General features: G+C 39.7%; 2 protein-coding genes across 2 annotated transcripts in view; one reads left to right on the top strand and one right to left on the bottom strand.

The window, feature by feature from the left end:
* LOC103084210 (zinc finger protein 570) overlaps window positions 1–12,627 on the bottom strand; it is a 345,144-nt gene that overhangs the window by 239,900 nt on the left and 92,617 nt on the right. The window lies entirely within an intron of this gene.
* Window positions 1–12,627, top strand: part of ZNF569 (zinc finger protein 569) — a 57,100-nt gene that overhangs the window by 12,767 nt on the left and 31,706 nt on the right. The gene's annotated exons all lie outside the window — the stretch shown is intronic.

Genomic DNA, 12,627 nt, shown 5'->3' with positions numbered 1-12,627 from the left:
GGGAAAGAGAAGACTAGGGAAAATTTGGGGTGGTGGTGGAAAGAAAATACTCATCCACGATGGAGCCATTTCCCCAGTATGTAAGTTAGCTCAAACTATCTAGAGAATTGCTTTGGGAAATGCAGCCAGGGGTGGGGCTCTCAAAGATTTTAGAGTTTTTGGCAAAATTTGGATTCAAGCAGGCAGAGATGATGGTAATGACGATGATGATGATACAGATGCCCAAGTTGTTAATGTTTTTTAACTGTATCCGAGCTCATTTCAGGAGGGAAGTATGCATAGTAGTTCAGAAACTGAACAAATGGATATACCTCAAGTAAGTTCTTTACAAAGGGACAAGAAAAATAACATTTGGTATGAATAGAACATCTAATATGAGAATTTGTTTTTAAAGTATTTCTCCAGTCAGTCCACTTTGAATTCCTCCAAATTTATTCTTTTTTCCCTGATGCCTTGCCAATTGCTACTGCTTTGCCTGTAACACTTCGCAGCAGCAACTCCAACATAGTGAATTTACTTAACATTAAGATACCATCTTAATCCTAACTTCATGTGGGAGGTATTTTGGGGCCCCATGCCAGAATAAGCTGAGGGACTTTTGCTGTGTGCCTTCCAAGTGGAGCAATTCTTAAAAGTTTATTGTAATGGAGGGACTTTGGGTTTCTGCTCAGGGACATAGATGGAAAGAGCTCTGCCTCCACCCTTAAAACAAGGAAAAAACTGGACAAACTGCAGATTAACAAGTTTTTTTGAACTCATCAAAGGACTGAGGTCACAGGGCAACCAAGTAACCTGAAATCTGAGGAAAAACAGATGCCTTCTGGGAGAATCAGGACTTGAGCCTTCACTCACATGGGGTGGATACTGCTAGACACCATATAAGCCAGTAAGAAGATACAGTTAAATTTTTTAAACAAATTATCAAAGGTTGAATGTGGGCCAGCAAGAGTATAAGACTTGAGCCTTCACTCATATGGGGTGGATACTGCCAGACACCATATAAGCCAGTAAGAAGATACAGTTAAAATTTTTTAACAACTTGTCAAAGGTTGAATGTGGGCCAGCAAGAGTATAAAGCCACAGAGGGAATTGCAAATTTGGGAGTTTTCAATCTCTGTTAGGCTTTTCCTCCAGGAATCCCACCGGACGCTCACTGTGAAGATGGAGGAGAACCCTGTGGTATCTTTCCTTGTGGTGCTGCTTTGGGAAAGGGAACAACAGCACAGACCCATCTTTGCTGCAGAATAAAAACTTTAGTTTGTATAATAAAAAGCAACAAAAACTGTTACCTTAGGGCACAGGTGGAAACTTATAGCAGTTTAAGAAAGTGAACTGAAAAAAAAAGCACTACCTCTGGGAGTGGGGAAGGTATATGTGCTAGACCTAGCACACAGCTGGAGGAGAGGCAAGAGCATTCATGAAAGCCACATACATAACCAAGACCCGGGGACATGGGGCCTGCCTAAGACTTAGGCTTAGTGAGAATATAAGAGACTGCTTTCCTCTACCAACCCCTACTGCCCAACCCCCCATGAGGATAACAAGCATCAGATAAAAATAATAGTGGAACATAGCTGGGAGACCTGCAAGAGAGATTCTCTGTGGGGAGCAGCACAGATGGAATACTCATTGCCAAGGGAGAAACATATATTGAGTAAACATGCCTGGCAAACCAACCCATACCTTAAACACAGGTATCTTTAGAGGAATTTGAAGCCTGTGGTACAATGAAGGTAACCACAGCAATGAAAAACCTAAACCCCACCCATCTGCTGACTCAAACCCCCGTGTTAAAAACCTAGCAGAGGGTTTCCCTGGTGGCGCAGTGGTTGAGAGTCCGCCTGCTGATGCAGGGGACATGGGTTTGTGCCCCGGTCCGGGAAGATCCCACATGCCGCGGAGCAGCTAGGCCCGTGAGCCATGGCCGCTGAGCCTGCACGTCCGGAGCCTGTGCTCCGCAACGGGAGAGGCCACAACAGTGAGAGGCCCGCATACTGCAAAAAAAAAAAAAAAAAAAAAAAAAAAAAACCTAGCAGAAGGAAAGGCATGCTAATCTGTAAGCATAAGAAATACTTAACTTTATATTTGCTGTACTACCCAAGGTGTCCAGCTTTCCAAAAAATTATAAGGTATGTGAAAAGGCAAGAAATAACACTTCAAAGAGCCAAAGCAATCATCAGAACCAGACTCAGATATGACGTAGATATTGGAACAACCCAATAGGAATTTAGAATAATTATGACTAATATGTAATGGATCACCTGGGTAATTACAGCAGAGAGATGGAAACTATAAGAAAAAGTTGAATAGAAATGCTAGAAATCAGAATCACAGCAGAGATGAATAATGTTTATGATAGACTCATTAGTAGATTGGACACAGCTGGAGAAAGAATCTGTGAACTTCAATTTAGAGTAATAGAAATTACCTATACTGAAACACAATGAGAAAAAGAGTGGGTGAAAAAAGCCAGAATAGAGCATCCAAGAGGTATGGGACAGTATAAAAAGTCTCATAAATGTTTAATTGGAATCTCAGTTAAGAGAGAGAATGAAGAAAAAATATTTGAAGAAATAATGGCTGAGACTTTTTCAAAGTTAGTGACACCAAACCAGTAAACTCAGAGACCACCAAGCAGGATAAGTACAAATAAAAACGAAAAACACTTTTGGGCATATCATATTTTTTTAAAATATATATATTTATTTATTTATTTGGCTGCTCCGGGTCTTAGTTGTGGTATGCAGGATCTTCATTGCCACATGCGGGATCTTCATTGCAGCATGCAGGATCTTTAGTTGCGGCATGCAGGATCTTTTAGTTGTGGCATGCAGGCTGTTAGTTGTGGCAGGTGGGATCTAGTTCCCTGACCAGGGATCGAACCCGGGCCCCCTGCATTGGGAGCACAAAGTCTTAACCACTGGACCACCAAGAATGCCCCTGGGTATTATCATATTTAAACTGCTGAAAAAAATATAAGGAAGAAAATCTTGAAGTCAACTTCAAGAAAATAGAAACTTTATGTACTGAGGGACAAGGATAAGAATCACATACAGCAGACTTCTCATCAGATATCATGCAAGCAAGAAGACAATGGAGACAAATTTTTAAAGTACTGAAAGAAAAAAGCTATCAATACAGGATTCTATACCATGCAAAAATATACTTCAAAAATGAAAAATAAATACTTTTTCAGGGACTTCCCTGGTGCTGCAGTGGTTAAGAATCCACCTGCCAATGCAGGGGACATGGGTTCAATCCCTGGTCTGGGAATATCCCACATGCCGTGGAGCAACTAAGCCCGTGCAGGGTAACTAAGCCCATGAGCCACAACTACTGAGCCTGTGCTCTAGAGCCTGTGAGCCACAACTACTGAAGCCCACTAGCCACAACTACTGAGCCCATGAGCCACAACTACTGAAGCCAGTGCGCCTAGAGGCTGTGCTCCTCAATAAGAGAAGCCACCACAATGAGAAGCCTGCGCACCACGAGAGAAAGCCCACACGCAGCAATGAAGACCCAATGCAGCCAAAAATAAATAAAAAAAAAAAAAAAAAACTTTTTCAGACAATCAAAAACTCATTGCAGGCTTCCCTGGTGATGCAGTGGTTAAGCATCCACCTGTCAGTGCAGGGTACACGGGTTCGAGCCCTGGTCCGGGAAGATCCCACATGCTGCAGAGCAGCTAAACCTGTGCACCACAACTACCGAGCCTGCACTCTAGAGCCTGCAAGCCACAACTACTGAGCTCACGTGCCACAACTACTGAAGCCTGCGTGCCTAGAACCTGTGCTCCACAACAAGGGAAGCCACTGCAATGAGAAGTCCGAGTACCGCAATGAAGAGTAGCCCCTGCTTGCTGCAACTAGAGAAAGCCCGTGTGCAGCAATGAGACCCAACACAGCCATAAATAAATAAATAAATACATTTATTTATTTATTTAAAAAACTGCCAATAGACCTTCTCTACAGGAGATGCAGAAGGAATATGATATCAGTCAAACTTGGATTTGCACAAAGAAATGAAGAGCATTGGAACTGGAATCAGTGAAATTCAAATAAAATTCATTTCCTTATACATAATTGCTCTAAAAGATACGTGATCATCTAAAGTAAATATTGTATGTTTATGGCATAGGTAAAAGTGAAATATATGACGAACGTAGCACAAAGGATGGGAGGAATTTGGAATATGTTGTTGTGGTCTTTATACTACAAGTGAAGCAGTGTCATATTATTTGAAGGTAGATGCAGATTTTTTTGGGGGGGGTTCCAAAGAGCAAATTTAATCAGAGAAGTGAGAAAATGCAGAAACAAAGGAAAGCAGTCAAGCAATTTGAAACAATAATAGCTTAGCCATTAAACAAAGTCAAAGATCTTTAGTTCCTCCATAAGGTCTGTAGTTAATATTCTGAGCCATCCTTGAGTTGTTTGGCAGATAGTGAAACCCCCATCAGGTGGAAAAAGTTAACTGCTGCTCAACCATGAGCGAGTTGACCCCAGGTGGGTTGGAACCAGATTGATGATATTGACTCCTGATTACCTCACCACCAACGAATCAGAAGAAGGTGCACAAGCTGATCACACACCCCCACCCCTCTTACTCACCCTGTCTTTATTTATTTACTTATTTATTTATTTTTGCGGTACGCGGGCCTCTCACTGTTGTGGCCTCTCCCGTTGCAGAGCACAGGCTCCGGATGCACAGGCTCAGTGGCCATGGCTCACAGGCCTAGCTGCTCCACGGCATGTGGGACCTTCCTGGACCCACATGAACCAGTGTTCATGGGGCATGAACCAGTGTCCCCTGCATCGGCAGGTGGACTCTCAACCACTGCGCCACCAGGGAAGCCCCACCCTGTCTTTAAAAACCTTTAAAAACCTTTCCTTACTTGCCTTGCAATAAAGCCTGCCTTTTCTGAAGGTAGATGCAGATTAATAAGAAATATATATTGTAAAACCTAGGGAAACCACTAACATTTTTTTTAAAATGTATAAATAATAATTCAATAGAAGAGATAAAATGGAATAATAAATAGTGCTCGATTAAGCCAAGCCAAGGCAAAAAAAAGGGGTGTGTGTGTGAAGAAATAGAACAAATGGAGCAAGTAGAAAATAGCTTAGAAGATGGTAGATCTTAATTCAGCTATATCAATAGTTATTTTAAATGTCATTATCTAAACACACCAGTTAGAAGATGGAGTTTCTCACATTGGATAAAAGATCCTCTAAATGCTGTTTACAAAAAACCCATTTAAAATATAAAGATAGATACATTAAAAGTAAATAATAGAGAAATATATATCACAGAAATACCAAAAGAAAGATGGAGTAGCAATTTTAATATTAGACAAGTAGACTTCATAACAGGGAATAATATCAGGGATGAAGTGTCAGTTCTCTAAGAAGACATAACAATTCCTAAATGTTTATGCAGCTAACAACAGAGCTTCAAAATATATGAGGCAACAACTAATAGAACTGAAAGGAGAAATAGACAAACGCATAATTATAGTTGGGGGTCTTCTCAGTAATCCATGAAAAAGGATGCAGAAAGTCAGTAAGGTTATAGAAGGCCTGAGAAACCTTTATGAATCAACATTCAAGTGTTCAATGTCAGTTTTTCAGTGTTCAAATGTTAATATTTATAGAGTACTCCACCCAGCAACAGCAGAATACATGCCTTCCTCAAGTGCACGTGGACGTTCACCAAGAGAGATCATATTCTGGGCCATAAAACAAACTTCAATAATTTCAAAGCAGTAGAAGTCATTTAAAGTATGTTATCAGACCACAGCAGAATAAAAGTATAAATCAAGAATAGAATGATAACTGGCTAATCTTCAAATACTTGGAAGTTAAACAGAACACTTTGAAATGGCCCAGGGGTCAAAGAGGACATCTCACTGGAAATTTTAAAATACTTTGAATGAAAATCCGCGATAGTGAGAGGCCCGTGCACCGTGATGAAGAGTGGCCACCGCTTGCCACAAATAGAGAAAACCCTCGCACAGAAATGAAGACCCAACACAGCCAAAAAAAAAAAAAACTCTATAAAAAAAAATACCTGCTACAACTATTCTTGAGTGGAGTAGGGCTGAGATGGGGGTAGGGCCTTCTATTGCTGGGGGAAGTCATTTGTGATGCCAAATTGGGCAGATTTTTCAGTTGTGGCCAATACAAGTCCTGTTAGAGGCAGGTTTGGGTGATTTAGGTTAAGTATAAATATTTATTGTAGGTCTCATGCATTTAAGTTAAATAGGAATCATGCTACTGATAATAATAAATCCAATATCTCCAATGCGATTATATAAAACTGGTTGGAGAGTGCCTGTATTTGCCTCTGCTCATCCATGTTGTCACCCGATAAGTAGAAAAGATATAATTCCAACTCCTTCTGATCCAATGAAAACCTGGAAAAGATTGTTAGCAGTGATAAGAATTATCACTGTGATATTTCTTATTGTGATAAGAAAAAGGAGTATTTAAAGAATCGATTGATATTAGGATCTGAGTGCATATATCAGATTGAAAATTCTATAATAGATCACGTAACAGATAATGCTACTGGCACGGATATTATTGAGAAAGTGTCTGTTTGAAGCTAAGTGATAATTTAAGGGTTTGGATGGTAATTCAATGTCAGCTTGAGATAATTCTTGTCCTGTGTGAATGAATATTATTGTTGGAATTAAGCTGATGATAAAAGCATATGAAATAGTGGTTTTTACATAGGATTGAAATATGTTACTTTTGTAGATGTTGGTGTTTGTTATTATGATTGGTATTGTTAGTATAACTAGTGTGAAAGAGGTAAATACATTTATTACTTCTGTTTTGAGTTGCACCAACTTTTTGGTTCCTAAGACCAATGGATCAATACTATCCTTTAAAAGCTTGAAAAAGCCATACTATTAGATATGGAGGCATGAATTAGCAGTTCTTGCATACTTTTTTGGTAAACAAGAAGGTTTAGTCTTCCGTTACTAGATTCACAATCTAGTGTTTTTTAAAACTATATTTACAGTACAAGGGCCATAAAATGATTTGGGGACTTAACGATAGGAGTAAGAGAGGTAAAATGTGAAGAGTTATGAGAGCATTTTCTCGTATGGATGATGGCTTAATATTATTGATAGAGTTTGTATATTTGCCTTGTTGTGCTATGATTAACATATATAGAGAGTATAAGGCAGTAATTACCATAGTAATTCCTATTAGGATAATGGTGACATTTGATCATGAGAAGGATGATACTACTACAAATAGTTCTCCAGTTAGCTTAATAGTTGGGGGTAGAGCTAGGTTTGTTAGGCTTGCTAGCAGTCATCACGTTGCTATTAATGGGAGGAATGTTTGTAGACCTCTGGCTAGAATATCATTCGGCTGTGAATTTGTTAGTAATTTGAATTTGTGAGGCAGAATGATATGAATGATGTGAGGCTGTGGGCAGTTCTTAGAGCGGTGGCTCCTATATAACTTCAAGGTGTTTGGATAAGAATGGCTACGAAAACAAGTGCTATGTGACCGACAGAATAATATGTGATAAGTGACTTCAAGTCTGTTTGGTGTAAACAAATTGAACTCGTTATGATTATTCCTCATAAGGAGAATATGAGAAAAGGGTATGCTATGAAATCTGTTAGTGGGTTTGTAAGGTCGGGTCTTAACAAACGGCACCGTGAAACAGAGGAAAGCTTCAATGAGCTTTATTAGGGAGCGCTCCCGGGCGAGGTTCACTGGTCCGAGAGAAAGGGGCCAGAGAAGTCGCACCCGGGCGAGGGTTGGGCAAGATTTTATAGGGGAAAAAGGGAAAGGGGTGTGGTGAATCTGGGAGGGCGCAGGGTATTCCTTATTTGGTGGTCTCTTCGGGTATCATGGCAATATCTGGTGCCGGTTGCATCAGTCTTGGGACCGTTAGTCCCGCCCCTCGAAAGGCTGGAAGGCTGGGCAGGGTGGAAAGTCCCCAGGTCAGTTCCTGGAACTGGGTGGTCCGGAAAGTCTCCAGGTCAGTTTCTGGAGCTGGGTGGTCCGGAGAGTTTCGGTCTGATGCAACCTGTGAATCTGATTGCGTTCCCCTGCCTCGGGCCAGTTGGCCTTACAGGGTTTAGTATTGTTGTAATTCATAATATACCATAGCCTCCGAGTTTTAGTAGTACTGCTGCAAGGACTATGGATCCTGCAATGGGGGCTTCTACATATGCTTTAGGTAATCAAAGGTGCAGGCTGTAAGGGGTATTTTACTATAAAGCCTATTATACAGGCTAGTCATATGAAAATGTTGGATAAGGAGATGGATATTGCTTGTGTTCAATATTGAAGTATTATAAAATTTAGTGAGCCTGTGATATTTTGAATATGTACTAGTGCTACTAAGAGTGGAAGCGATCCTACTAGTGTATAAAATAAGAAATAAACTCCTGCATTAAGTCGTTCAGTTTGATTACCCCACTGGGTAATGACAAGTGTCGGGACTAGTGTTGCTTCAAATAAAATATAAAATAAGATTAATTCTATGGCAGTGAGTGTTATAATTAGGAATATTTGTAATATAGCATGGTAATATATAATTTTTTGAGTTAATGATTGAATAGGTGAACTTGGCTGGCTATTAGTATTAACAGAAAGAATCATGTTAAAATTAATAATGGTGCTGATAAGGAGTTGGAAAAAAATTAGTGAAAAGTTGAGGCTATTGTCATTAAATTGATTAAGAAGAAAAGACTCATGAGACTAATTAATAAGCTGTGGACTGTGGTATTAATTCAGATTATGCTGTTCTTTGATAGTCATGTTAGTGGTGTTAGTATAATTGTAGGAATAATAATTTTTAACATTGGAGGAGATTAAGATTTTGTACATAATCAGTGCCATATATGTTTGATACTATTACTAGTAAGGGCAGTCCGAGTGCGGCTTTGAAAGCTGTGAATACTAGCAGAACAATTGGCATTATGCTGGCTAGGGTAGAATGTGTATTTAGAATGATCAGGGTTGCTATAATGAATAGTGATAGTACTATGCCTTACAGGCACAATAGTGAAGATATTAGGTGAGATCGATATATTAATAATCCTACAAGAGATACTGTGAATGCTATAATAATATTTATATATACTAAAGGCACTTGGTAATGAACTTAATCGTAATCTAACAAGTCAAAATAATTTATTTTAGTTTAAACTGACTACCATATTCAGTTCATTCTAGTCCTTTTTGGTTAGGCTAGGCTGTTGCTTATAATAAAATTAGGAATAAAGCTATAATGAGTGTTGTTTTTAGATTATTTGTCTGAGATGCTCAGGGTAAGGGTAAAAGGAGAGCAATTTCTAAGTTGAAAAGGAGGAATGTAATGGCTACTAAGAAAAATTTTATGGAAAATGGTTCATGTGTTGATCCTATAGGGTCAAACCCACATTCATAAGAACTTGTTTTTTTCTGTGTAAATATTTAATTGGGGAAGTCAGAATGCAATTGATACAATTAGTGAGTGCTATGTTTGTAATTAATGTCAGTATTAGATTTATTATTCTTTTTTGGATTATACTGAAACAAATTGATTGGAAGTCAACTGTACTGTTTAATACTAAAAGAATAAGATCCTCATCAATAAATGAATATGGAAAGGAATAGTCATACTACATCTACAGAATGTCAATATCAGGCAGCAGCTTCGAAGCCAAAATGATGGTTAGATGAGAAGTGATATTTTAATTGATGTAAGAAGCAAATGATAAGGAAAGTAGAGCCGTAATTACATGTAGTCTGTGGAATACTGTAGCTATGAAGAAAGTTGATCCATTTGAAATTGTTAAGGATGTTTCGTAGTATTCTAAGGCCTGTAGACTTGTAAAATGAAAGCCTAGGGCAATTGTAATAAGAGCTTAGAGTATGTGTTTGCAGTTTCCTTCTATGAGGCTGTGGTGGGCTCAGGTAATGGATACCCTTAATACAGAGGTATTAAGAAGTGTTACTTCTAATGGATTTAGGGGACGGATGCCTGTTGGTGGTCAGCATCCACCTAGTTCAGGTGTAGGGGTAAGGCTTGAGTGATAGAAGGCTCAAAAAAAACCAGTAAAAAAGAGGACTTCTGAAATATTAAGATTATTCCATATCGAAGTCCTTTTTGAACAACTGATGTATAATGGCCTTGGGAAATGCTTTCTCGGATGATGTCTCATCATCATTAATACGTTGTTAAGGCCTAGTGATAATGTTGAACTGAAGTGAAATCATGTAATTAGGCCTGATGTTATTATTAGAAGGGCTGAGAGAGCTCCTATAAGGGGTCAGGGACTGGGATTTACTATGTGATATGCATAGGTTTGGTGGGTCATTGTGTATTGTCATGTAGATAAAGACTTACTAGTAAGGTAAACGCTTAAGTTTGAATTATGGCAATGGCGATTTCGAGGATAGTAAGTAATACAAGGATAATAAATGTAATGAGGGCTGTGGTGGTGCTAATATTCAGCAATGCTAGAGTCACTCCTCCAATTAAATGAATAATAGATGTGCTGCTGTGATGTTAGCTGTTAATTGTACCGCTAAAGCTATTGGTTGAGAATGAATAAGCTGATAGTTTGATTACTAGTATAGGAATAAGAGGAACTGGTGCTCCTTGTGGTAGAAAATGAGCTAAGGATGCTTTTGTTTCATGACAAAAGCTTGTAATTACAGTTCCTGCCCATAGGGGAATTGCTATTCCTAGATTTATTGAGTTGTGTAGTAGGTGTAAATGAATGTGGTAATAGTCCTAATAGATTTGTTTTTGTTTGTTTGTTTGTTTGTTTTCTTTTGCGGTATTCGGGCCTCTCACTGTTGTGGCTTCTCCCGTTGCGGAGCACAGGCTCCGGACGCGCAGGCTCAGCGACCATGGCTCACGGGCCCAGCTGCCCCGCAGCACGTGGGATCTTCCCTGACCGGGGCACGAACCCACGTCCCCTACATCGGCAGGCAGACTCTCAACCAGGGAAGCCCCCTAATAGAGTTGTTGATCCAATAAATAAGATGAGTGATATTAGTATTAGTGCTCAGGTTTGTCCTTTGTGATTGTGAATAACTATTATTTGTTTCAGTGTTAGCTGAACTAGTCATTGTTGAATAGAAATTATACGATTATTGATTAGTCGATTAGGTGTTGGGAGTAAAATGCTCGGGAATATGATAATGAAGATAATGATAGGAAGTCCTATTACTGTTGGGATAATGAAAGAGGCAAATAGATTTTCGTTCATTTTGTTTCTCAAGGGGTAGGTTGTTTCTGTATTTTGGTAGACATCAACTCTGGGTTTGAATAATATATTTTGAAATTTTTAGTTGGAATATAATAAATAGGAGTAGAATTATTGATAGAATAATAATAAATCATGTTGCTGTATCCAGTTGTAGCATATCATTAAGGGGAGTTTTAACTCCCAGTCTTTTTTTTTTTCTTAAGGTATTTTTATTTATTTATTTATTGGCTGCATTGGGTCTTTGTTGTTGCTTGAGGCTTTCTCTAGTTGAGGCAAGTGGGGGCTACTTTTTATTGTGGTGCACAGGCTTCTCATTGTGGTGGCTTCTCTTGTTGAGGAGCACGGGCTCTAGGTGTGCGGGCTTCCGTACTTGTGGCGCAGGGGCTTAGTTGCTCCGCAGCATGTGGGATCTTCCCAGACCAGGGATCGAACCCATGTCCCCTTCATTGGCAGGCGGATTCTTAAACACTGTGCCATCAGGGAAGTCCCCCTAACTCCCAGTCCTTAACTTAAAAGGTTAATGCTGTTTAGCTTCTTAATGAATTTATAATATTGATGTGGATCATTTTTCAAAGTATTTTAGTGGTACTAAAATGGGTATAAAACTATGATTTGATCCACAAATTTCTGAGCATTGTCCATAATATAGACCTCATTGTGTTGATATGAGAGTTGTTTGATTTCGGTGTCCTGGAATTGCATATATATTATATCATACATCAGGGGTCCCCAGCCCCCAGGCTGCGGACCGGTACTGGCCTGTGGCCTCTTAGGAACCGGGCCGCACAGCAGGAGGTGAGTGGCGGGCAAGCAAGCAAAGCTTCATCTACCACTCCCCATTGCTCGCATTACCGCCTGAACCATCGCCCCCGCCACCATCCGTGGAAAAATTTTCTTCCACAGAACCGGTCCTTGGTGCCAGAAAGGTTGGGGACCGCTGCCACATGTAATACATTATATGTATAACCGTGCATTAATTAATTACCCCATGCTTATAAGAGTGTATGTTAACCCAGAGGTCCCCAACCTTTTTGGCACCGGGGCCAGTTTCCTGGAAGACAGGTTTTCCACTGTGGCGGGCGGCATGATTCAGGCCGTAATGCCAGCGAGCGATGGTTCAGGCGGTGATGCCAGCGATGGGGAGTGCCTTGCTCTCGTGCTACTCACCTCCTGCTGTGTGGCCCGGTTCCTAACAGGCCGCAGACCGCCGGGGATGTGGGGACCCCTGCATTAACCTGTTGATAGTACATACTACATTATACTTATAATCATGCATTATTTACCCCATGCTTATAAGCATGTACATTATATTATGAATATTACATAATACATAATATTATTAATCGTACATAGTACATTGTTTTATGATTCAGTTTGTATTTGGGCAAAAT

The sequence above is a fragment of the Lipotes vexillifer genome, unplaced genomic scaffold (assembly GCF_000442215.2).
Source record: "Lipotes vexillifer unplaced genomic scaffold, Lipotes_vexillifer_v1.1 scaffold182, whole genome shotgun sequence".
Taxonomy (NCBI): domain Eukaryota; kingdom Metazoa; phylum Chordata; class Mammalia; order Artiodactyla; family Lipotidae; genus Lipotes; species Lipotes vexillifer.
The sequence above is the reverse complement of the archived record's forward strand: the minus strand, read 5'-3'. Positions and strand labels throughout refer to the sequence as shown.